We start from the raw sequence: 25,603 nt of genomic DNA on the forward strand, positions 1-25,603 counted from the left end.
TTCAGAATCTGTCACATTGATGGTGTAATGATTTTTCAAAATGTGCTGTATGCAACATCATGGTGTTTTATTCCAAGAAAACTTTAGAAAGTGTTTGAAACAAAATCATCAAGTAAAAGGGCATAGGAGTGTTCTGTTTCTCCCACCTTCTGTAGAGTCATTTTCTTATATAGTCACAGGCTCCTGAGTAACAGTCTCATACTCCATATAGTGAAGTAGGACCTGTTGCTGATGTTTAGCCTAAATCATTTCTCCTGAAACAAAATTATATTCCTTGGTGCTGAGAGAAGCCATCTCCCTGCCCCCCAGTCCTAATTTACTGAATTAATAAATATCCTAATCATTAGCCTTATAGGTCATACTTTAATTTCTGGTAGATATTGGATCTGAAAATATTTATGTGCAGTCATCTCTTCACCTTTCTTCTCAACTTCCAGGGTCTTTGCAGGGCCTGTGTGAGCATATAAGGTGCCATTATGCAGATTAGACATGGTGCCCTCTTTAGGTGCATGCCACACCCTTATATGGCTTGGTGGGTAGAGTGAGCTGTATTTCAACTCCTGCTTCCCAATTTATTCAGCTGGGTGTGCTTGGACAGAGAACAAGATTCCCAACAATATGCAATGGTCTGAATCTTTCTGCAATCTCATTTCTTTCTGGAGATCAGATTAGCACCAGAGCTTTTGGGAAGGATATAATAAACCAGCTCAAATGAGGTATAAAAGACGTTTAAGGTTTCAAGTATTTCTTAGTTATGAGAAATAAGATCCAGGAAACAAATATGATTATTATGATGTCAAGTATTTGTAGAAGGGAAGGCAGGCTCAAGAGCTCTGAAATCAAGTTCAGATTTGATTATTAATTTGGGACATGCTATGTAACCTCGAAGGGTCAGAGTTTTCTAATATACATAAGTAAATAAGCTTTAATGCCTTTTATTATGTATTTTTGACACCTGGAGGGCCTGTTTGTATCCTTAAAATCTATCACATAGAAAATTATGTTTTTCCTATTTCAAACACTAAACTGACACAGGTTCGTACTTAGATAAACATGTTTTCAAGTCCTGAGTTGGCTAGTCATTTGTCGTATGGCTTGGGACAGCTATTAACACCTAGTAACAAAGGATTCTGTTTGGGCTTGTGTGGGGGGGTAGAAGTGGTCCAGGTGGGGTACTGCTGGTAAGGCTCTGACATTGGTAGACACTGGTCCTGGAAATGTTTGCTTTTTTCTTTCCCTATTCCAAGGCCAGCCCTGAGCAAACCTCAGGGAAGCAGCTTACTTTAGTATCTTAAAGGATTAGAATCATCATTGTACTTGTGTTTTATAAATAAGTTTTATTTTTATTTTTTAAATGATTTTATTTATTTTAGAGAGAGAGAGAGAGAGAGAGAGAGAGCATGGGTGAGTGGAGGGAGGGGCAGAGGGAGAGGGAGAGGGGGAATCTCAAGCAGACTCCCTGCTGAGTGTGGAGCCCGGCCTGGGATTTGATCTCACAATCCTGAGATCATGACTTGAGACCAAACCAAGAGTTGGATGCTTAACCAACTGAGTCACCCCAGGTGCCACTATAAGTAAGATTTAAATAGGACTTCTGTCATATGAAACTCTGTGGTGGATTTATAAAGAACATTCTTTTCTTTTAGGCAAATCGTTTGATTTGATATAATCAATAGTCCTATGACTATCTTGAGAAATATTCATCATTACTAATAAGTTGTAGATTCTTTTCTAAATAGAACAACTGGGATTCTCTTTTAAACTTACGACAATAGAAGAAGGAGATACTGACTTTAAATTCCTTGAAAATTGACTCATTAATATTTATTTCTGCCAACTTCAAAGTGATTTATAAGCTATTTATCAAGCTTCAATAACCAGTTCACACATCAATGAATTTAACAAATTCAAAATAAATTACTGGAGAGCCAGAAAATAATGACTTTCTCACATTCCCAAAGCAATCTGTGAGATCTAGGACTTCCAAGTCTAGTCCTCAGTAAATACATATTTTCACTTTAAGAAATCCATAGAGGTATCTGCTGTATCATGTTTCCGTTGGATGAATTTCAACTGGAAAGAAAAATGTTCTGTTTCCTGAGAATATCGTTAAGTATCTTCTATTTAATAAGCCATTAGAGAAACAGAACCTAATTGACAATAGAGTATTTTCATTTTATAATTATTCTGGGGCTTAAGGCAATACTTAATTTAATAAAACATTAACAGCAAAGTGTAGATATTAAAAGCACTGGCTCTGCTGTCCGACTGGATTTCACATCTGCTCTACCACTTACTAGCTGTGAGTTGGTGCATTTGATTATTCATCTCTCTCTGCTTTAGTTTCCTCTTTGGTGAAACAGGGCAATAATAACTACATCATGGAGTTCTTGTTAGAATAAAATGAGCTTTCACACGTAGATGAGTGTCTTGTACATGGTGAATGTTTGAATCCTACTAATTATCATCACGTTGTATCATTTATGGATACTTTGTTGGTTTCTCTGATGTTGTAAATGCTCCTAAAGCAAACACACCTTTCCTGCTGTGGTGTAGAGTTAAGAATTTTTTTTAATGGTCATTTAATGTAAACAAATAATTGTAAAGATTTTCCTTGAATGAGAAAAAAACCTTGGAATTTTCAGAAAACATTATGCAACTCCATAATGTGTTTTAATATTAATGGCTATTAATAATTAGCAGATATAGGAAATCATTTAATGATTGAATGATTTGTTAGGGAATCTATTTATTTTGTAAATAAAGTTAATTTTTTTTGCTATTCATTATATTTAACATATTTTTAACATAATTTAATACTTTAACTTATTCAAAGAACCTAGGACCTGTGTTAATTTCAGTGTTTCAACATCTTCTGTACAATTTTAGAAACAAAATTTTTTTCAGCTTTATTTGCATATAATTGACAAAAAAATTTTATTCAAATATCTGGTAGAATTCACCAGTGAAATTTGGTCCTGGGCTTTTCTTTGTTGAGAGGTGGGTTTTGTTGTTGTTGTTGTTGTTGTTGTTTTACTGATTCAATCTCCTTACTCATTATTTGTCTGTTCAGATTTTCTATTTTTTTCATGATTTAGTTTTGGTAGGTTCTATGTTTCCAGGAATTTAACCATTTACTCTAGGTTATCCAGTGTGCTGGCATAAATTTGTTCTTAGCAGTCTCTGTGATTCTTTATATTTCTGTGATGTCAGTTGTAGTGTCTCTTTTTTCACTTATAATTTTATTGAGTTTTCTCTATTTTTTTCTCAGTCTAGCCACTTTTTTATCCTTTCAAAAACCAGCTCTTCATTTCATTGATATTTTCTATTGTTCATCTAGTTTCCATTTCATTTATTTCTGCTTTGATCTTTGCTATGTCTTTTCTTCTGGTAACTTTGGGCTTAGTTTGTTCTTTTTTCCCCCCTAGGTAAATGTAAAGTTAGGTTGTTTATTTGTGATTTTTTTCCCCTTCCTGTAGGTGTTCATCACTATAAACTTCCCAGCCAGCCCTGCTTTTGCTGGATCTCATAAATTTTGGTATGCTCTGTTTTCACAGCTGGGAGTTGGGGTTTCTCTCCGGATTGAACGGTGCTTTGCTGAGGGTGGGATTTACGGCAAGTGTGTATCTCAGTCCTTCCTGCCCATTGCAGGTAGGGGTTTTCTCATCCACCCAGGGTGTTCAGCTAGTTTGTAGATTTCTTTCAGAGGAAATTTCTCTATGGGTAGTTGTATGTTTTGTCCATTTGGTGCATCTGTGGGTGGAGAGAAATGCAGGAGCCTCCTATGTTACTATCTTGGGAATTACTACCACAAAAAAAATTTTTTTAAGTCTGTAATGGGTTTAGAAACATAATTTCCAACAGTAAAAGTCCTAATTTGTATTTTTAAATAGATAATCAGTTTTTCATATCTCTTTCCTATGTACTATTAGTAGAGATTCAGCTGGTTGCATTCAAATTACTTTAGAATAGCTATTCACTTCAATTTTAATACCTATCAAAATTGAGTTTAAGGTGAATTGTACACACTAGTGCACTCTAATTAAACTCTGTTGTTGAGGAAACTATACCTCATCACTTCCTCTCTACATATTCACATTTATCTACATCTCAAAATGAAACCATAATAAATTAATCATGAGTTTTTAAGTATCTTGATGATATTCTTCTATATAAATTGAAAAGGAAAATTAAAGTAGTAGCTGGGATTACTTCTGGTAAGGCACTAATTTGGTTCTATTTTTTTAATGTGGTATACAGTTGCTTAAAAATCACTGTGTTATATGATTTTGTATAATAAGGATTGTAAGACAAATAAGGTTGAGGCAACACATTACTCTCTGAAGGGTGCATCTTTGAAATGGTTTCCAGTGGGAATGGTGGGAGGAATGTACACTCCAAGGAGACAGGGCAGAGTTAGGAGCCTCTGATTGCCTGGATCCAGCTCACATGTCCACTGGCAGTCACTTCCTCTCAAGGACAACCTCCAACAGTTCCACGAGAAACAAAAAGCCAAGAAGGCATTATGTGTGAAGCAAACTTTTTTTTTTAATGGAAACTCAGAATTTTATTTTTTTAAGATTTATGTATTTTATTTTTTTCTTTAAATTTTTTATTGTTATGTTAATCACCATGCATTACATCATTAGTTTTTGATGTAATGTTCCATGATTCATTGTTTGTGCATAACACTCAGTGCTCCACGCAGAACGTGCCCTCTTTAATACCCATCACCAGGCTACACATCCCCCCAGCCCCCTCCCCCTCTAGAACCCTCAGTTTGTTTTTCTGAGTCCATCGTCTCTCATGGTTCGTCTCCCCCTCCGATTTACTCCCTTTCATTCTTCCCCTCCTGCTATCTTCTTCTTCTTTTTTTTTCTTAACATATATTACATTATTTGTTTCAGAGGTACAGATCTGTGATTCAACAGTCTTGCACAATTCACAGCACTCACCATAGCACATACCCTACCCAATGTCTATCACCCAGCCACCCCATCCCTCCCACCCCCCCACCACTCCAGCAACCCTCAGTTTGTTTCCTGAGATTAAGAATTCCTAATATCAGTGAGGTCATATGATACATGTCTTTCTCTGATTGAATTATTTCACTCAGCATAACACCCTCCAGTTCCATCCATGCCTTTTCAAATGGCAAGATCTCATTTCTTTTGATGGCTGCATAATATTCCATTGTGTATATATACCACTTCTTCTTTATCCGTTCATCTGTCAATGGACATCTTGGCTCTTTCCACAGTTTGGCTATTGTGGACATTGCTGCTATAAACATTGGGGTGCACGTACCCTTTCGGATCCCACCATTTGTATCTTTGTGGTAAATACCCAGTAGTGCAATTGCTGGATCGTATGGTAGCTCTATTTTCAACTTTTTGAGGAACCTCCATACTGTTTTCCAGAGTGGTTGCACCAGCTTGCATTTCCACCAACAGTGTAGGAGGGGAGTTCCCCTTTCTCCGCATCCCTGCCAACATCTGTTGTTTCCTGACGTGTTAATTTTAGCCATTCTGACTGGTGTGAGGTGGTATCTCATTGAGGTTTTGATTTGGATTTCCCTGATACCGAGTGATGTTGAGCACTTTTTCATGTGTCTGTTGGCCATTTGGATGTCTTCTTTGGAAAAATGTCTCTTCATGTCTTCTGCCCATTTCTTGATTAGATTATTTGTTCTTTGGGTGTTGAGTTTGATAAGTTCTTTATAGATTTTGGATACTAGCCCTTTATCTGATATGTCATTCGCAAATATTTTCTCCCATTCTGTTGGTTGTCTTTTGGTTTTGTTGACTGTTTCTTTTGCTGTGCAAAAGCTTTTTAACTTGATGAAATACCAATAGTTCATTTTTGCCCTTGCTTGCCTTGCCTTTGGCGATGTTTCTAGGAAGAAGTTGCTGCGGCTGAGGTCGAAGAGGTTGCTGCCTGTGTTCTCCTTTAGGATTTTGATGGACTCCTGTCTCACATTTAGGTCTTTCAACCATTTGGAGTCTATTTTTGTGTGTGGTGTAAGGAAATGGTCCAGTTTCATTCTTCTGCATGTGGCTGTCCAATTTTCCCAACACCATTTGTTGAAGAGACTGTCTTTTTTCCATTGGACATTCTTTCCTGCTTTGTCAAAGATGAGTTGACCATAGAGTTGAGGGTCCATTTCTGGGCTCTCTATTCTGTTCTATTGATCTATGTGTCTGTTTTTGTGCCAGTACCGTACTGTCTTGATGATGGCAGCTTTGTAATAGAGCTGGAAGTCAGGAATTGTGATGCCGCCAGCTTTGCTTTTCTTTTTCAACATTCCTCTGGCTACTCGGGGTCTCTTCTGGTTCCATACAAATTTTAGGATTATTCGTTCCATTTCTTTGAAAAAAGTGGATGGTATTTTGATGGGGATTGCATTGAATGTGTAGTTAGCTCTAGGTAGCATTGACATCTTCACAATGTTTGTTCTTCCAATCCATGAGCATGGAACGTTTTTCCATTTCTTTGTGTCTTCCTCAGTTTCTTTCATGAGTATTTTATAGTTTTCTGAGTAGAGATCCTTTGCCTCTTTGGTTAGATTTATTCCTAGGTATCTTATGGTTTTGGGTGCGGTTGTAAATGGGATTGACTCCTTCATTTGTCTCTCTTCTGTCTTGTTGGTGTATAGGAATGCCACTGATTTCTCTGCATTGATTTTATATCTTGCCACTTTACTGAATTCGTATATGAGTTCTAGCAGTTTTGGGGTGGAGTCTTTCGGGTTTTCCATATAAAGTATCATATCATCTGCAAAGAGTGAGAGTTTGACTTCCTCTTTGCTGTTTTGGATGCCTTTGATTTCTTTTTGTTGTCTGATTGCTGTGGCCAGGACTTCTAATACTATGTTGAATAGCAGTGGTGATAGTGGACATCCCTGCTGTGTTCCTGACCTTAGAGGGGAAGCTCTCAGCTTTTCCCCATTGAGAATGATATTCGCTGTAGGTTTTTCTTAGATGGCTTATATGATATTGAGGTATGTACCATCTATCCCTATACTCTGAAGAGTTTTGATCAAGAAAGGATGCTGTACTTTGTCAAATGCTTTCTCTGCATCTATTGAGAGGATCATATGATTCTTGTTCTTTCCTTTGTTAATGTATTGTATCACGTTGACTGATTTGTGGATGTTGAACCAACCTTGCAGCCCAGGGATAAATCCTACTTGGTCACGGTGAATAATCCTTTTAATGTACTGTTGGATCCTATTGGCTAGTATTTTGGTGAGAATTTTTGCATCCATGTTCATCAAGGATATTGGTCTATAATTCTCCTTTTTGATGGGGTCTTTGGCTGGTTTGTGGATCAAGGTAATGGTGGCCTCATAAAACGAGCTTGGAAGTTTGCCTTCCATTTCTATTTTTTGGAACAGTTTCAGGAGAATAGGTATCAATCCTTCTTTAAATGTTTGGTAGAATTCCCCTGGGAAGCCATCTGGCCCTGGGCTTTTGTTTGTTGGGAGATTTTTGATGACTGCTTCAATTTCCTTAGAGGTTTTAGGTCTGCTCAGGCTTTCTATTTCTTCCTGGTTCAATTTTGATAGTTGATACATCTCTAGGAATGCATCCATTTCTTCTAGATTGTCTAATTTGCTGGCATAGAGTTGCTCATAATATGTTCTTATAATTGTGTTTCTTTGGTGTTGGTTGTGATCTCTCCTCTTTCATTCATGATTTTGTTGATTTGGGTCATTTCTCTTTTCTTTTTGATAAGTCTGGCCAGGGTTTTATCAATCTTGTTAATTCTTTCAGAGAACCAGCTCCTAGTTTCGTTGATCTGTTCTACTGTTCTTCTGGTTTCTATTTCATTGATTTCTGCTCTGATCTTTATTATTTCTCTTCTCCTGCTGGGTTTAGGCTTTATGTGCTGTTTTTTCTCTAGCTCCTTTAGGTGTAGGGTGTGTATTTGAGACCTTTCTTATTTCTTGAGAAAGGCTTGTATTGCTATATACTTTCCTCAGGACTGCCTTTGCTGCATCCCAAAGATTTTGAACAGTTGTGTTTTCATTTTCATTTGTTTCCATGAATTTTTTTAATTCTTTTTTAATTTCCTGGTTGACCCATTCATTCTTTAGTAGGATGCTCTTTAGCCTCCATGTATTTGAGTTCTTTCTGGCTTTCCTCTTGTGATTGAGTTCTAGTTTCAAAGCATTGTGGTCTGAAAATATGCAGGGAATAATCCCAATCTTTTGGTACCAGTTGAGACCTGATTTGTGACCTAGGATGTGATCTATTCTGGAGAATGTTCCATGGGCACTAGAGAAGAATGTGTATTCTGTTCCTTTGGGATGGAATGTTCTGAATATATCTGTGAAGTCCATTTGGTCCAGTGTGTTATTTAAAGTCTTTATTTCCTTGTTGATCTTTTGCTTAGATGATCTGTCCATTTCAGTCAGGGGGTTGTTAAAGTCTCCCACTATTATTGTATTGTTGTCAATGTGTATCTTTGCTTTTGTTATTAATTGCCTTACATAATTGGCTGCTCCCATGTTAGGGGCATAGATATTTACAACTGTTAGATCTTCTTTTTGGATAGACCCTTTAAGTAGGGTATAGTGTCCTTCTTCATCTCTTATTACAGTCTTTGTTTTAAAATCTAATTTGTCTGATATAAGGTTTGCCACCCCAGCTTTCTTTTGGTGTCCATTAGCATGGTAAATTGTTTTCCACCCCCTCACTTTCAATGTGGGTGTGTCTTTGGGTCTCAAATGAGTCTCTTGCAGACAGCATATTGATGGGTCTTGTTTTTTAATCCAATCTGATAGCCTGTGTCTTTTGATTGGTGCATTTAGCCCATTTACATTCAGGGTAACTATTGAAAGATATGAATTTAGTGCCATTTTATTGTAAGGTGACTGTTACTGTATATTGTCTGTGTTCCTTTCTGGTCTATGCTGCTTTTAGGCTCTCTCTTTGCTTAGAGGACCCCTTTCAATATTTCTTGTAGGGCTGGTTTCGTGTTTGCAAATTCCTTTAGTTTTTGTTTGTCCTGGAAGCTTTTTACCTCTCCTTCTATTTTCAATGACAGCCTAGCTGTATATAGTATTTTTGGCTGCATATTTTTCTCGTTTAGTGCTCTGAAGACATCATGCCAGTCTTTTCTGGCCTGCCAGGTCTCTGTGGATAGGTCTTTTGCCAATCTGTTTCTACCATTATAGGTTACATATCTCTTCTCCCGAGCTGCTTTCAGGATTTTCTCTTTGTCTCTGAGACTCATAAGTTTTACTATTAGATGTCGGGGTGTTGACCTATTTTATTGATTTTGAGAGGGGTTCTCTGTGCCTCCTGGATTTTGATGCCTGTTTCCTTCCCCACATTAGGGAAGTTCTCTGCTATTATTTGCTCCAATATACCTTCTGCCCCTCTCTCTCTTTCTTCTTCTGGGATCCCAATTATTCTAATGTTGTTTCCTCTTATGGTATTGCTTATCTCACGAAATCTGCCCTTGTGAACCAGTAGTTGTTTATCTCTCTTTTTCTCAGCTTCTTTATTTTCCATCATTTGGTCTTCTATATCGCTGATTCTCTCTTCTGCCTCATTTATCCTAGCAGTTAGCGCCCCCATTTTTGATTGCACCTCATTAATAGCCTTTTTGATTTTGACTTGGTTAGATTTTAGTTCTTTTATTTCTCCAGGAAGGGTTTCTCTAATAATTTCCATGCTTTTTTCAAGCCCACCTAGTATCTTTAAAATCATGATTCTGAACTCTAGGTCCGACATCGTACTAACATCCATATTGATTGCACCTCATTAATAGCCTTTTTGATTTTGACTTGGTTAGATTTTAGTTCTTTTATTTCTCCAGGAAGGGTTTCTCTAATAATTTCCATGCTTTTTTCAAGCCCAGCTAGTATCTTTAAAATCATGATTCTGAACTCTAGGTCCGACATCGTACTAATGTCCATACTGTCAAACGGTACTACCTCTTGTTCTTTTTGTTGAGGTGATTTTTTTCATCTTGTCATTTTGTCCAGAGGAGAATAGATGAATGAGAGAACAAAATGCTAACAGGTTAACAACATCCCCAGAAAACATACTCTAAACAAATCAGAAAAGATCTGAAACCACGGAAAAGAAAGGGAAAGAAAGAAAAAAGAAAGAGAAAAAAAAAAAAAAGAAAAAGAAAAAGATAAAAACCAACAAAAACAGAACAAAACAAAAAAAAAACAAGATCAAATATGATAAGGCTGGTGCATAGATCAGTGCCACACCCTAAATTTTGGGTGTATTTTGGTCTGTTAGAAGAAAGTGCCTCCTAAAATTTTAAAGAAAGAAAGACTTATATATGTACAAAATAAGGGTTGATACAATGAAGGAATGGAATATGACTGTAAAGATGAAAATTATAAAAACTTTTAAAAAAGGAATTGATAAGGTGTTTGAAAAAAGAAAGAAGAGGATTAAAAAAAAAAGAAAGAAAAAAAAAAGGGGAGAGAATGTGATCAGGCAGGAGACTAGAACAAAGCCATACACTAGAGATTTAGGGTATATTTTGATCTGTTAGAAGAAACTATCTCAAAATTTTAAAGAGAGAACAACGTATATATATATATATATATATATATATATATATATATATATATATGCCAAAAATAAGGGTAACTACTGTGAAGGGATAGAATATGACTCTAAAAATGAAAAATAAAAATGTATTTTTAAAAAAGGGATTGATAAGATGTTGGTTGAAAAAGGGAAAAAAAAATTCAAAAAAAAAAGTTAAAAAATTAACTTTGAAAGACTAATGAATCATGGTAAAAAAGCTATGAATTCTATGTGCAGTATTCCCCTAGCGCTGGAGTTCTCCCGTTCTCCTTGATCGCTAAACTTGGTCTTGGCTTGCTGGCTGTTCCTGCTGATTTCTGGGGGAGAGGCCTGTTGCCGTGGTTCCCAAATGTCTTTGCCGGAGGCGGAATTGCCCCGCCCTTGTGGGTCCAGGCTAAGTAATCTGTTTGGGTTTGCGCTCGGGAGCTTTTGTTCCCTGCAACCTCTCGGTACAGCTTTGGGGGACGAGAGTGAAAATGGCAGCCTCCCAATCTCCGCCCCAGAGGAGCCGAGAGCTTGGGGCCCCACTCCTCAGTGCGCCCCCAGAGAAAAGCAGTCAGTCACTCCCGTGTCCCCGGTCTCCGGCCGCACTCCGTGCTCACCCAGCCTGTGATCGAGCGTTTCTATGTCTGGCACCCGACCCCGTGTGGCGTCTCCAAACCCAGCAGATCCCTGTGGTGCGCTCCCGCGCTGCTCCCCCCGGGGGGGGGGGGGGGGGAGGGAGGAGAGTCTCCCCGGCTCTGCCCCTTGTTGGGTCCCTGCTGAAGGAGCAGTGGCCCGACCATCACCGATCACAGTTTATGGCAACCCCGAGCTGAGAGCCCGCTCCTCGGCTCCGTCTCTGCAGCCGGCTTCCCCGCTCCGATACCTGGGAGCTCTGCCGCACTCAGGCTCCCCCGGTCTTTCTGTGACCCCGATTGTCCTGAGACCACACTGTCCCGCGAGGGTTCCACCCCCCGCTTACCCACTGGAGCGACGTCCCTCAGCGGAGCCAACTTCTAAAAGTTCCGATTTTGTGCTCCGTGGCTCTAGCACTTGCCAGAAGCGGTCGACGGAGGCCCCCTCCCCCGCCGTCTATCCTCCCGAATATTGCCTGGATTCACTTCTCCGCACGTCCTACCTTCCAGAAAGTGGTCGCTTTTCTGTTCAGAGAGTTGTTGCTATTCTTTTCTCCATCTCCTGTTGAGCTCGTAGGTGTTCAGAATGGTTTGATCTCTATTCAGCTGAATTCCTGAGACCAGACGAAATCCAGGTCTCCTACTTCTCTGCCATCTTGCTCCACCTCCTAAACTTTTTTCTTTTTTAACAAGCTTTTATTCACGTACATTTTTGTATTTGGCTGCCACAGAATAAAAGACTATGACCAAAGATTATAAATCAATGACCTACGGACCAATTTTTTGGGTAGCTGGGCAAGACTTCATTGAAAATGTATTTATAATATATTTAAACATATCATTTTAACATTTGCCTAATTTTTATTTAATTTATGTGGAGGACTAATGTTTAACTTAGGATTAGTAGATGCTTCCACTGGACTTGCTCTTCTGAGAAGTAAAGCTGGAGCTCCCCATGAAACAAGGGAGAGTCCTAAGAATTCAGCTTCTCACAATCGAAGGGGAAAGATACATGTTTCTAGGGTAAAAGACATCTCAGAAAGAATCCAGTCTAAGTGGGCCAACCGAAAGTAGAAAAATCTATAAGCTCATAAGAAAAAGAAGATTCATTAGACCATGAGAGGCCAGTCCAAGTCATCATCTTATACAGAAGTCATTCAAAATGTTTTTACCTGCTTAATTCTGCACACGAGGTAGTGAGAGGGAGCTTGCCATTGCGGAATGGCAGCTGGAGTATGTAGCCATAATTAGTGGGTTCTCCTTCCAGTGCTGGGACCATTGAGTTCTTTCCAGCTGTGGAATGAAGCAAAAAATATTCTGACTAGACGTAATTCAAAGGTTCTGTTGTCCAGTGATTTTCTACTCAGATAAATCCAGTATGTCGAGATATTTCTATAACATGGTTATATAGCTGTTAAGAATTTTCTTCACATGCTTGATTAGATCTGAATCCTTCATCTTTTGGAGATTTTCCGCCGGCGCTTGTGGATCATGGGGGAAAGGGAGGTCCAATTTGGCCCTTTGAGAATGTCTCTAGAGCTTGAAATGATTTTCAGTAGTGAGGGCCAGTCACAACCCACGTACCTCATATGAGGTAAGCCTATTTTTTTTAAGGAACACATTAGATAAGAAGCTTGCATAATTTAATTATAGGTATTTCCTAAGACTTTGAAAATGTGGCATGATTAATTTGGGATTTTATCTTTTTGGGAAAGATTATAGTATGAATTACTTGAGAATAAGTACTGATAACCATGATTGTTTATTTGTACTTACTTTCCTAAGGGAGGAATAATTATTAAATGTCTTGTGAAGATCTCAAGATCTATAAAGGAAAATCTGGACAAAGATCTCCTGGAACAATGGCCTATCATGTTTTTAGATAGTTCTAGTTGTTCGACAATTCATCCTTACGGTGAATGAATAGTTGCATCCTCAAATGCCGTGCATGGTACTCCAGATTGTAATGCTCTGAAGATAGGGACTAAGTCTTGGCCATCTCAAACTTCAGACATTTGAGGGCTATTATTTTGCTTGCTTTCCTGACATCTTTTCAGACTATTCACTCCTGTTTTATTCAATTCTTCTTTATAGGCTTTTTTGTTAGGATCATTATTTTAACTACACAGCTCTGTCTGGCTTTTTTGGAGAACTTGCTGACTCAGAAGGGAGTTGGCCAGACTGGAGGAAGCCTGGGGGTTGACAACTGGTGGATACTGGGCATGGATCTTTTTATTCCCTCTTTATCACAGCCAAGTGCTCCTCCTTCCTCAGGGATCTGCCATCTGGAGGATTCCTGCTTGTGGTCTCAGGCCTTGCCAAATGCAGTTTTTTGAAAATAAGCAATGGAAGGACAGTTTTCAGAACCTTTAATTTCTTCCTCGTTCAATTTTTGTGTGACATATGCATTTGCTTTGTTAAGTTATTGATGTTTCTCTGAGCAAACAGAGCTCTTATCTCAGTAACATGAGCCTTTGTTTCCTGGGACTGTGAGGGTTTTAATAATACCCAGTGATTCTTTTGAATTTTTCTGAAGTATTTTTGATTGAATTTTGTAAGTGTGTAGCTGTTCAGATGCATCACTGATGTTTTGGCTTGTTTGGAGTGATTCTCCTCTACCTTAAAAGGAATAAATTCTCCTTAAATTAGATGCTGCATGCCTAAAACTTTGTTTCCTTTTCTTGATTAAGCTCAAGAAGGATATGATATTTCTGTTGCAATTTTTGTCTCTCCCTTTCTACTTGGGTGTTTTCTGAATGCAGCAAAGCTTTCTTGGTTGGAGATTTTTCAAATGACTTTAAATGATTTTTGCATTGAGAATTCTAGCTTCTGCAGTTACTTTGTGTACATTTACTTTCTCATCTTTGAAAGTTTGTAAACTTAAACTGGTACTTAACTCAGTCATATAAATCAGCAATCCTTTGGCTTCACCAATTAAGAAATCTCCATTTTCCAATGCCTTCCTTATATCCAATTTCATGTTCGCATAAACTGTGCTGTCTTCCCCCAAAAAACAGCCATCTGACTATTCATCTGTAGCAAATGTTCACCTAGAGGCTTGATCTGACTCTGTTTTTAAATAAGAACTTTTAATAAGATTCACTCCGTGGGCAGAGAGTTTCATGAGATTATTTTTTCTCTTTAGTAAAATTGTCCACTCTATACTTCCATTTTTGAGATTCTTATGAAAGCAACTTTATACTTCTCTGAAGATTAGAATTTACCTCCAAAGTCCTCATTAGTGCTGTCTGAAGCTTTTTTCCATTGTTTGGCTGGATTTTGAAGGCTGTTTTAGTTGCAGCTTTGTCGGATTTGCTTTGATGCTTCTTCTAAGAAGTTAACTTTTAGTTTATAATGTCAATCATCATCTGAACTTGTAAACATTTAGATTTTTCTCTTTTCCATGCTTCCTGTAAGTACCTGGTTTAAGCTCAAGTAAAGAGTGGTAGCTTTCTAGCTCTTTATTCATGGTCTTCATATTTATTATGTTTTATAGGAAGTTTTAAAGCTTGCTTCCAGTATAGTTGATTCAAGGTTTCCAAACTCTCTTACAAGGTGGCACAAATTCTCAAACAATTTGATATTTTTACTCTAGAGGGACAGACATTCCAGTGGCCTGTTCTTTGTTTCTGCTTGCATAGTAACAAAGGGTTTTAGAATCCCATCTGACTGTAAAAACTGCCACTTCTCACAGTATTCCCTAGGTTGCTGGGCCCCCACTGCTGCTCACGGAGCCTCCAGGATCAGCATGACACAGAACATCATGGCCATCAGTGGAACTTCTCTGGACCCCAAGGCCACTGATGGCTCACCTCAGGTTGCCATGACTCTGTGGCCACAACAGACCACCCAGCCCTGCATTGAGAGTTCTATCTAGAATGTCCCTGGTGCCTAAAAACCAGGGCAGACCTCAGCGGAGGTGGTAGAAGTGACAAGAAAAGAGTGTCTGCTGCCTTTTGCCACCTCTTCACCCACAAAGTCAATGGTCATATTGCACGGCCCTGGGGGTGTGGACTAGGCTCCGTAGGCCAAAGCAGATGCTCAGCAGCTCTGGCCACTTGGAATCTTCCTGGGCTGTTCCAAGAACTAAGCAGGGAAATGTCTTTCCACATCTATAATTATTCTTGTTTGGGAAGCTCCACAGTGGAGGGTTGTATGTCCCTAGCACTGGCCAATTCTTCCTTAAGCTTTTCATTTTGTGTCTTTGAAGACCTAATCCAGCTGATGATGACTGGGGAAGACTGACTCTCAGTTCTCCCCTTGGTATGTTTCTTGCTGGCGGTGAATATGTGTGGAGAAGGATGTGAGATGCAGTCTGATAGGCCCTGGGTAGGATCTCTACTCACTTCTCTATTTTCACATTTAACAACTAAAGAAGAACTAAGAGACTTTTCAAAGTCTTCACATTTCAAGAATATGCAATCTAACCGTGGGGTTAGATTTGGCTCCACTCCCATTTTTCTCCTCGGACTGTGCCCTTAGGGCCTGCATGGACCAGAAGAGCTGGGGGCTGACATCTGACCCTTCGGCAGCTGCCTTTTGAGACAGGTAGACCCTCCCGCTCTTTAAAACTGAAGTTTCCTGGTTCCTTCTTCCATTTTCAAGCACGCTGTGTTCATTTGGAGATGAGAATAAGCAGATGAGACACCGTTGCCCCTACTGCTGCCCCTGTTGCAAAACCACCCAAGGGAAATGGGAAAAGGGATAGACATAGAAAGCCAGGGCAGGTGCGTGGTGGGTATAAGAGGGTTAGTGTTAAGATGTGTCCTCAATTCTTCAATGGCCTTCAAGCTGTGTCTGTCTATATGATAGGGACAGTCTGATTTGAAGAGGATCCCAATTCAGTCCATCAGTCAACAGTAGGTGTTTGATACTGGATATCACCATTGGGCAAGGAGTAATGCACATCAAGGTGACCTATCTCCAGGTTTGATCTAGGGATAGGAAATCTTTATCATCCAAGAGGATAGAGAAGGACTCTAATAATAATCTCCCTTATTGCCAAATGTTACATGGTTATAATTTCCCTCAATGAAGTAATATTATTAAAAGCTATCCAAAAAATGAGAAGAAGGCAAAACATTACCCTGTATTCTTTTGATGATTTAATAGGACAAAGCCCCTGAGTTATCAACTAGGTATATGTATTTTTTTTTCTTTTTTAGTTACTGTTTTACTCACTGTAAAAGCCATACTGTGCTCTGTAAAGCTAGATGTTAATTTGCAGATGATTAATACATTACAAATAATTTTTGTCCTGTTGAATTGCTAGTTATTTTTGTCTGAGCGAGAAAAAAACCCTGCAAAGTTATTGTTTTATTTACCTGAAAAATATTAATCTTATTTTTTATTATTCTAACATTAGAATATTATTCCAGTGTTCTGTTTTTTTCACTGATTATAATGCTAATTTCTTTCAAGCAGCTTTATTGCTCTGCTTATTCTCTCATTAAGGAATTGAACAAGCCTTTCAGAATAGCTCTTTATGTATTAGTTTTAGAGGTATATTTTTTTATCTTTTCGAAAATGATACTTTAATGCATTGAGGAAAAAAAGGCACTACAAACGTTATTTCTTATAATGGGTAAGACTGTTTTTGGTAGGAAGTGCCAGAAACTCAAATTCATTCAATGCCTCCTAAGGAAAGGGGTGGATATTAGACCACATAACCAAAAGGTCAAATGCTACAGATAACTGAAGGTCTGATTTGATCCAGTTCCTTGTAAACATTATCGGGATTCTTGTCTACTTCTCAATGAAACTTTCGTCTATGTTGGTTTGTTTCTCAGGCAGGCTTTCCCCAGGTGGTAACAAGGTAGGCCATAAAACTTCTAGGGTCATTACCTTCTAATTTAGCAAGAAAAAAATACTACTTATTTCTCATTGATGAAAATTCCCTATGTTCTTGCTTATCATTCTGGTTTTGGGCCTCTTCTTTTCCCTGAGGCATCTACTGGCCCCCTGACTGGCCACTTGAGGGTCATTTTCCCATTGTGGAGCCATAAATGGGATCAGCTCACTTAAACATGTCAGGAAAGATTTGGAGAGGATATTTCCAAAGGATAAATGCAGGACAGCAGCAAAAACAGAAAACAAAAAAGAAAAATCAAACAAACAAGAAATGAAAAAGTATACTTTCTATTAATAAAGGATTTAATGCATGATGACTACGTTAGAAATGTGCCAAAGAGCATCAGTATATATGGAACAATAAATTAAGGTCTGAGCAAAATAGAAATAAATATACAAATTAAAGATAAAACATAATAGAAATAAAAAAAAATGTTAGAACTATTGTGGAAGTCCAAGAACATGATGGGATTACTAGAAGCATTTCCTTTAAATTCACAAGTAAGACATCCCTATCATGCATTATACTTTACAAGCTAATGTTTACATAAAGGTACTAATTAATATAATTGGACAACACATCAATAAAAAACATCCTGATAAAAATAGGAAAGGGTTTAGACATTCTCCAAAGAAAATATAAATGTGGCTAATAATGTATGTTCTAAAGCATTAGTCATTAGGGAATGCAGATCAAACCACAATGAGACAATGAGATAGCACTTCATGCCCCTCCTAGAATGGCTATAATATAAGCAATCAACAATAACAAGTGTTAATTAACAACACAGGAAACAACAGATGTTGGCGAGGATGTGGAGACCTCTGACACTGTTGGTGAGAATGCAGACTGGTGCAGCCACTACGGAAAATAGTATGGCGGTTCCTCCAAAAGTTAGAAATAGAACCATCTATTTTCCAGCAATTGCACTACTAGATATTTACTCAAAGAATACAAAAATATAGATTCGAAAGGGTACATGCCCCCCCCCAATGTTTATAGCCACATGATCAACAATGGCCAAACTGTGGAAAGAGCCCAATGTCCATCAACTGATGAATGGCTGAAGAAGATGTTCTGTATATATACAATGGAATATTACTCAGCAATCAAGAAGAATGAAATCTTGCTATTAGAACAACGTGGAGCTAGAGTGTATTATGCTAGGCGAGATAAGTCAGTCGGAGAAAGACAAATACCATGTGATTTCACTCATGTGGAATTTAAGAAACAATAGAGATGAACATATGGGAGGGGGATAAAAAGAGGGAGAGAAATAAGCCATAAGAGACTCCTAATGATAGAGAACACAGTGAGAGTTGCCGGAGGGGGTGGTGGGTGGGGGATGGGTTAGATGGGGGATGGGTATTAAGGAGGGCTCTTGTGATGAGTGCTGTGTGTTGTATGTAAGTGATGAATCACTGCATTCTATTCTTGAAACCATTACTACATTAGATCTTAACTAACTAAAATTTAAATAAAAATTTGAAGAAGAAAAAACAAAAACAAACAAACAAAAGAATAACAAATGTTGGTGAGGCTGTGGAGAAATCTGGACACTCGTGCATTGCTGGAGAGATTGGAAATTAGTGCAGCTACTTTGGAAAAGTGAGGCAGTTCATTATATGGTTAAAATGTAGAGTGACCATGTAAGCTAGCCATTCCAGGCTAAGGTGTGTATCCAAGAGAACTTAATACATGTGTTTCTAAAAACATATATAGATAACCATGGCAGCTTTGTTTATAATAGCCAAAAAGTGGAAATGACCTAAATGTTCATCAGTTGCTGAATGGATAAATAAAATGTCACATTGCCCTACAATGGGACATTTTTCTACAATAAAATAAGAATGAAGTACTGTTGCATGCTACACTATGATTGAACCTTGAAAAGATTATGCTGTGTGAAAGAAGTTAGTCACAAAAGACCACATATCACATGATTCTGATTGTATGAAATGTCCAGAATAGCAAATTCATTGAGACAGAAAGTAGATTAGTGGTTCCTGGGAGCTGGGGTGATGGGGGAATGAGCGATTACTGCTAATGTGCATAGGACTGTTTTTGCAGGGGAAAATGATAAAAATATTGTAAAATTACATAATGATGATGGCTGCATATCTCAACATAGTGAACATAGTGAAATTCACTGAACTGCAATTTCAAAAGGGTGAATTTTATGGTACATTAATTATATAACAATAAAGCTGTTATAAAAAAGTTATAATGTATAATTTTGAACATTGACTCCTACAAAAGGAAAACCGGCATATTCCAGGGAATAATTTCCATTTATAGCTTTGTGTTTTTTGTTGGCATATGCTTCTTGAGGCTTTGGGAACTCAGAGGGACACTGCGTCTATTCATTTGTCATCCAAATGACACACTAAAAATATTTTTGGAGACATTTTATCATTTAATGCTTCAAGGTCCTTCAGTGAAATAATTTCCCCCCATATATTAAAGGTAATGCTTTCTCTGCAGATAGTAAATTTTCTGACCTTGAAAAACTGCTTTTCTCATTGGAGAAGTTTTGGGGTCAGATTAAAAATGAATAGATAGATCATCTCATGCATTTATCCAAACCTCCAACAAATACCCTCAGAGTGTTTGCAGTTTACCAGGCATTCCTGGGCATGGGGTATAGACACCAACTGGACACCCAGTTGTGCTGTTGGAGCTCACGGTAGACTCACTCACCTTTCCAGAGCACTGTAGCCTTTCTAGTCTATTCTCCACCCAGAAGTCAGAATAATCTTAACAGACTATAAAATGGATTATGCTTAAAATCCTTTAGTGGCTTCCTGTTGACCTTAGAAAAAAATCTAAAAGTCTTCATATTGATCTTTAGTGCTTTGCATGTCTGCCCTGTAGTGCCTGCCGTTTTACCCTCATCTCTCACCACTCTTAAAAATCCTTTGCTTGGGCGCCTGGGTGGCTCAGATGATTAAGCGTCTGCCTTCGGCTCAGGTCATGATCCCAGGGTCCTGGGATCGAGTCCTGCATCAGGCTCCCTGCTAGGTGGGGAGCCTGCTTCTCCCTCTGCCTCTGCCTCTCTCTCTCTCTCTGACTCTCATGAATAAATAAATAAAACATTAAAAAAAAAAATCCTTTGCTCTCGCCAGGCTAGAGTTCTCTTCTTTCCTTTAGCTTACAGTCCTCTTGACACACACGTCAGTTAGGTTTTTCTGATAGGAAGCTCCTTTCCAAACATGCCACCCTCCACTGCAACACCTTTATCTAGCTCCTGCTAATGCTGATCCTCACTGTGGTCTTACCTTGGATGCTACTAACCCTAAGAAGTTTCTTGGGCCTCTGTAGACAAGGTGGGGCAACTCTGTAATATATTAGGGGCACCATGACTTCTCCTTTATAGCATTCTGTCCACATGCTGTTATTTAATTCTTCATTTATATTTTGTATTGATTGTAAGTGCCAAGAGGGCAGAGACTGTTGTGTTCATCACAGTATCTCTAGAGTCTTAAGTCTCGATGGACATACGAGTTCCTCGATGAATACCTGTTGGTCAACAGTAAATCTCACCTTTCTCTTGCATGGCCTGGGCCCTTGGAGTTGTTTCCATATTGATCGCTCCGCACCACCTTTGCCTTCTTTGTGTCTCCATGAAAACAATTCAAACTTCTTAGCATGGTGTAGAAGGTCCTCTGTGTGGTCCTACCACTCCTTCTCACTCATCAGTCTCATTCCCCTTCTCCTCACCTGCCCTCCCCTGTATTCACGTTCCAGATTAAAGAATGACACCCATGCCCCTCAATCCCATGTGGACTTGAATATTCTTCTACTATGTGCACATTACCGACAAACCCAGAAGCTCATCCAGAGAATTCCCTGGATCTTTTTCATCTGTTTCTCCCTTGTGCCTATTAAAGTGTCTGGGGTTATTTGTTGAACTGAAGTGACCTCCATGCTCCATAGTAGAAACTTCTTGATTAATGCCCTGAATTATATTTAATTTCAGGCATTTACAATTTTTTATTGAATCTTAAATTACTAGCATTTCATATCTCCCATGAGAGCACAGCAAGACAATTGTAATAATCTATGATTCTTTCAATGAATGCACAAAATGCTTCCATTTAAATTTTTATGTAGATAAATAGACTGGCATTATTAATATTATATATGCATTAATCTTAATCCCATTTATCAAATTAGTTTACTAGAAATAAGGAGAAAGCAAAAATTATGAACATTTAAAACAAATCTTGATAGAAGTGCATATAATCTACTCTGCGTAATTCTGGTCATGGTCCTACACCATGCCTTCCACCTTCCAGTTCTCATCCAGGAAGGCAGACATCAGGCACTTTGGCTTTCTATATCTCATACTAGTTTGGTACGAGGGTAGCCAGAGCTACTTGGGGTCTGGGGTAGGACTGAGGCAGACTGTCAGCCCAGATGCCCTGTAGATTCTAGACACCTATCTCTGGTTTACAGAATCCTCATGAAGGAAGTTTTAAAAACTGCTTTCTGCCATTCACTAGTGTTCTTTTTAGATTTTAGTAGTAGGCGTTCTTTGATAAAATGTTGCATGATCTTAAGTTTGGAGAAAAACTACATGCAATATTCATCTTCTAGAGAGTATTGCAGGTTATTTCTATGCAGATTAGTGTGTCAAAGGTTCTGACAAATGCTGCTACTTAAAAATATACATTAACTATTTTAAGTAAAGCATTTTCAATATATATTTAACCAAGACCCCATATTTGCCTGCATATGCTATGGATTTTCTGCTAAAAATACTTTGGAAAATGCTGCTCGGAGATATGTTTCATGATTTATTTGGGGCTTCAGCCACGAGCAAATTACTTTTGGGGAAAGCTGAAGGCAACATAGCCTGGTATCTGGCCAGGAATCTTCTGGTTTAGAGCTGGACTGTTGGCGGCCATGATCCTCAGATGGATCACCTCACATCACGAAAGGATCAGTCACCCTAAACTTTATCATGGGCTCTGAGAACACAGCCCAGAAACTGAATTCCTTTGAAAACTCCATTCGAACTTGATTGAATTGTAGTTTTCCAGGTTTAGCAATGTGAAAAGAGAAGGCTAAACATTCTCTTGACCTTCTAAAAGTGGTCTGTGCCCATAGAGAGATGAGAGTAAACATGTCTGAGACAAATAGCTTTGTCTGTTGGTTACTCTTCTAACTTCACACTAACCATTTTTATTCAATTTCTTAGCTATGGAATTATAATATTCACAGGAACCATTAGGATGAATTCTCTAGATCAGATCATACACCAAAAGCAATGTAAAACTACCCATTTAATAATATATATTATTTGTGGACAGATTGGTGTTCCCTCACTAACTTGGATGAAGATAGAGACACTTCATAAATGCATTATAAATTTGTAATATGTAACACTGATTAGAATGTGATATTTTCATCACTTGTTGATCAATGAACAATATAATCTATTAAAATGCACATCACAGTCATCAGTGTCCTTGATAGATGATCCTTATTTCCACACTTATTTCTACGGTGGGATATACAAAGTCCCACTTCTGATTCCCAGCCCAGAAGATAATACATAGAATCCTTTCACCCCCCCTTTGCTGCTGGTTTCTCCTCACACTGGGCATCAGGTGACAAGCTTTAGAACAAAGAGATAGCATGTATTTCCTAATGTATTTTTTAAATTTTATTTTATTATGTTATGTTAATCACCATACATTACATCATTAGTTTTTGATGTAGCGTTCCATGATTCTTTGCTTGCGTATAACACCCAGGGCTCCATTCAGTACGTGCCCTCTTTAATACCCATCACCAGGCTACCCCATCCCCCCACCCCCTCCCCTCTAGGACCCTCAGTTTGTTTCTCAGAGTCCATCGTCTCTCATGGTTCGTCGCCCCCTCCGATTTCCGCCCCCTTCATTATTCCCCTCCTGCTATCTTCTTCTTTTTTTTTTTAACATATAACACATTATTTGTTTCAGAGGTACAGGTCTGTGATTCATCAGTCTTACACAATTCACTACTGTATTTTTTTAAGATTTTGTTTATTTCAGAGAGAGAGAGAGAGCAGGGCCTAGGGCGGGGGGAGGAGCAGAGGTGGAGGGATAGGGAGGGGGAGAAAAATCTCATGCAGACTCTGAGCATAGAGCCTGTTGTGGGGCTCAATCTCACAACCCTGAGATCATGACCCTAAGCCGAAATCAAGAGTCAGATGCTTAACTGAATGAGCCACCCAGGTACCCCTCCTAACGTATTTTATACAGAACAAGTCTTACCCTGTTCAGAGATAGCAAAGGACACTCCTTTTTTCAACTTTACTAAACTGCCATCTTGGGAATGTTAAAATCGGTGAAAAGAAGAGATTTAATTAAGATTCAGAGCTGGAAAAATGCAAGTAAATAAAACACAGGCATTTATTTTAATCTACAAGTAAAAGACATTTTTGAAGTAAAATAACTGAAAGTAGTTTTACATTTATGAAACTTGAAATAAGGAAGGGAGCATTCCATCCTTTAACACCTTGATAACCAGAAGTGGCCCCGGTGGTGGTAGTACCTATGTCTTCTTCTCAGCTTTCCCTCTTGTCATATTTTCCACAGATCCTAGTATAAAAATGAGTGTAGGTAATAGCAATGTCTTTTATCCCTTCCTTTAATCTCACCTTCTCTACCAGTGATGAGTTCAGATTTCTGAGAAAATAAAAATGCTTTCCTAGAGTTACTTTGGGGGACCCTTGTCACATCAGCCTGCTAGAAATTGATTTCTCAGATTAAATACCACCTTATTGATACATGTCCAAGACAGTCTCTGAGCACCAGATCTATATATACAGTTTTCTACTTGCACTTTTTCTCAGAATGTCTCAAAAACTGTTCACAACCCACAAATCCAGAAATGAACTTATCTTGTCGTCCAAAGCTGATGACTCTTTGGTATCCTCTGGCTCAGTACGTCCACCTAGATACCTCAGAAACATCTTTGACATCTTCTTAGCCCCAACCAATTTCCAGTCCTGATTCCTATTGATTTCACATCCTAATTTTACTTCAAATGTGTCTGGATTTCTTGTTTATAGCGCCAGCCGTTATCTTGCTTGGATGATTGCACACAGGTGTGTCCTTATTAATCTAATTTTACTTAGTTCCCCACCCCCCACTGCCATCCCATCTATAGGGTCACCAGAATAGCATTTGAAAAACTCAGTTGTAACCTCATTTTTTCAGGATTTAAAACCCTTCACTGGTAGACTTGATGAGTTTCTTTAATATGACCGTCAAGACTATGTTCTACATGTCTGACTGCCAAACGTCTTTCAGTTCTATTCTCCCACAAGCAATTTCCCTCCATCCTCAACTACCCTGGAGTTCTTTTATAGATGTTGACTGATAGTCCAATTTCTTGAGATTGTATGGAATTGAAATAAAATCCATAGTAGTATTCAAAGACATTGTATAAAGATGTTCATATGTGCACCAGCCTTTTAACCATAGCCCTGGAAACAAATATCTAACAATGAGGGAATGTTGAATAAATTAGAACACAGATGCACCAAGGAGGATTATGCAAGCATCATAGATAATGAATTTGAATTATATCAGTTGATCTGAAAGGATTTTCATGTGATACTATGGAATGGGGAAAGTGAAATGAATAGAAGCATATATAATCCTATTTTTATAAAGCATGTGGTTTTTATGGGGGTTATCTTTAGGTTTATAAATACATATATACATATATATATATACACACACACATATAGATGTGAATGCATTTCTGTGCAAAGTACATGGGCCCATGAACATGGAGAAACAATAGAAATGGCTGCATAATGGTGTGCTGCATTTGATTATCTAGGAAGGGAAAGATGTGAGTGGCCATGATAGGGAGAATGGGAGTTAGAGAAGCAAGTGAAATAATAGGGAAAAATCTATGGCATTAAGAAAAAATAGAACCCAGCATTGTGATATGATCCCATTTGTGATATATTATAGAAGTATGTATATATGTGTATGTATCTCTGTGTACACATACATAAATTAGCATAAAACTGGCATTTGGATATAGCTAGTGACTTCTGGGTATGTTCACTAAATAGGTGACATTCCAGTGACAAAAAGTTTGCAGAGTTGTATACAGTATAATTCTAACTTAGTAAAATCAGAGTATATGTTTGTAAAATTGAGAAGAATGTTATAGAAGATCAGGTGTCAGTCAGTTTGCCTTCCCTTCTCTGGAGGTACCCACCGTTAGGAATTGGTGTGTGTTCTTCCAGACCTTTAAAATTCATTTATATGCATAATAAATGTGACAATGGAAATATGTGGCATTTTATTTTAAGATTTATTTATGTTAGGAGGGGAGAGAGAGAGAGTGAGAGCATGCATGAGTGGGGGAGGGGCAGAGGAAGAGAATCTCAGGCAGGATTCCCCACTGAGTGCGGAGCCCAAAGTGGGACTCAGTCTCATGATCCTGAGATCATGACCTGAGCTGAAAGCAAGAGTCAGACACTTAACCGACTGTGCCACCCAGGTGCCCCAGAAATATGTGGTATTTGAATTTGAATACCATAAATGCTGTTTTAC

General features: G+C 38.4%; 1 protein-coding gene across 1 annotated transcript in view; it reads left to right on the forward strand.

Annotated features, from left to right (window-relative positions):
• Positions 1-25,603, forward strand: part of GPC5 (glypican 5) — a 649,065-nt gene that overhangs the window by 259,965 nt on the left and 363,497 nt on the right. The window lies entirely within an intron of this gene.

The sequence above is a fragment of the Eumetopias jubatus genome, unplaced genomic scaffold (assembly GCF_037043125.1).
Source record: "Eumetopias jubatus isolate StellerSeaLion01/CBP00866 unplaced genomic scaffold, mEumJub1_p1.0 scaffold_3, whole genome shotgun sequence".
NCBI lineage: Eukaryota > Metazoa > Chordata > Mammalia > Carnivora > Otariidae > Eumetopias > Eumetopias jubatus.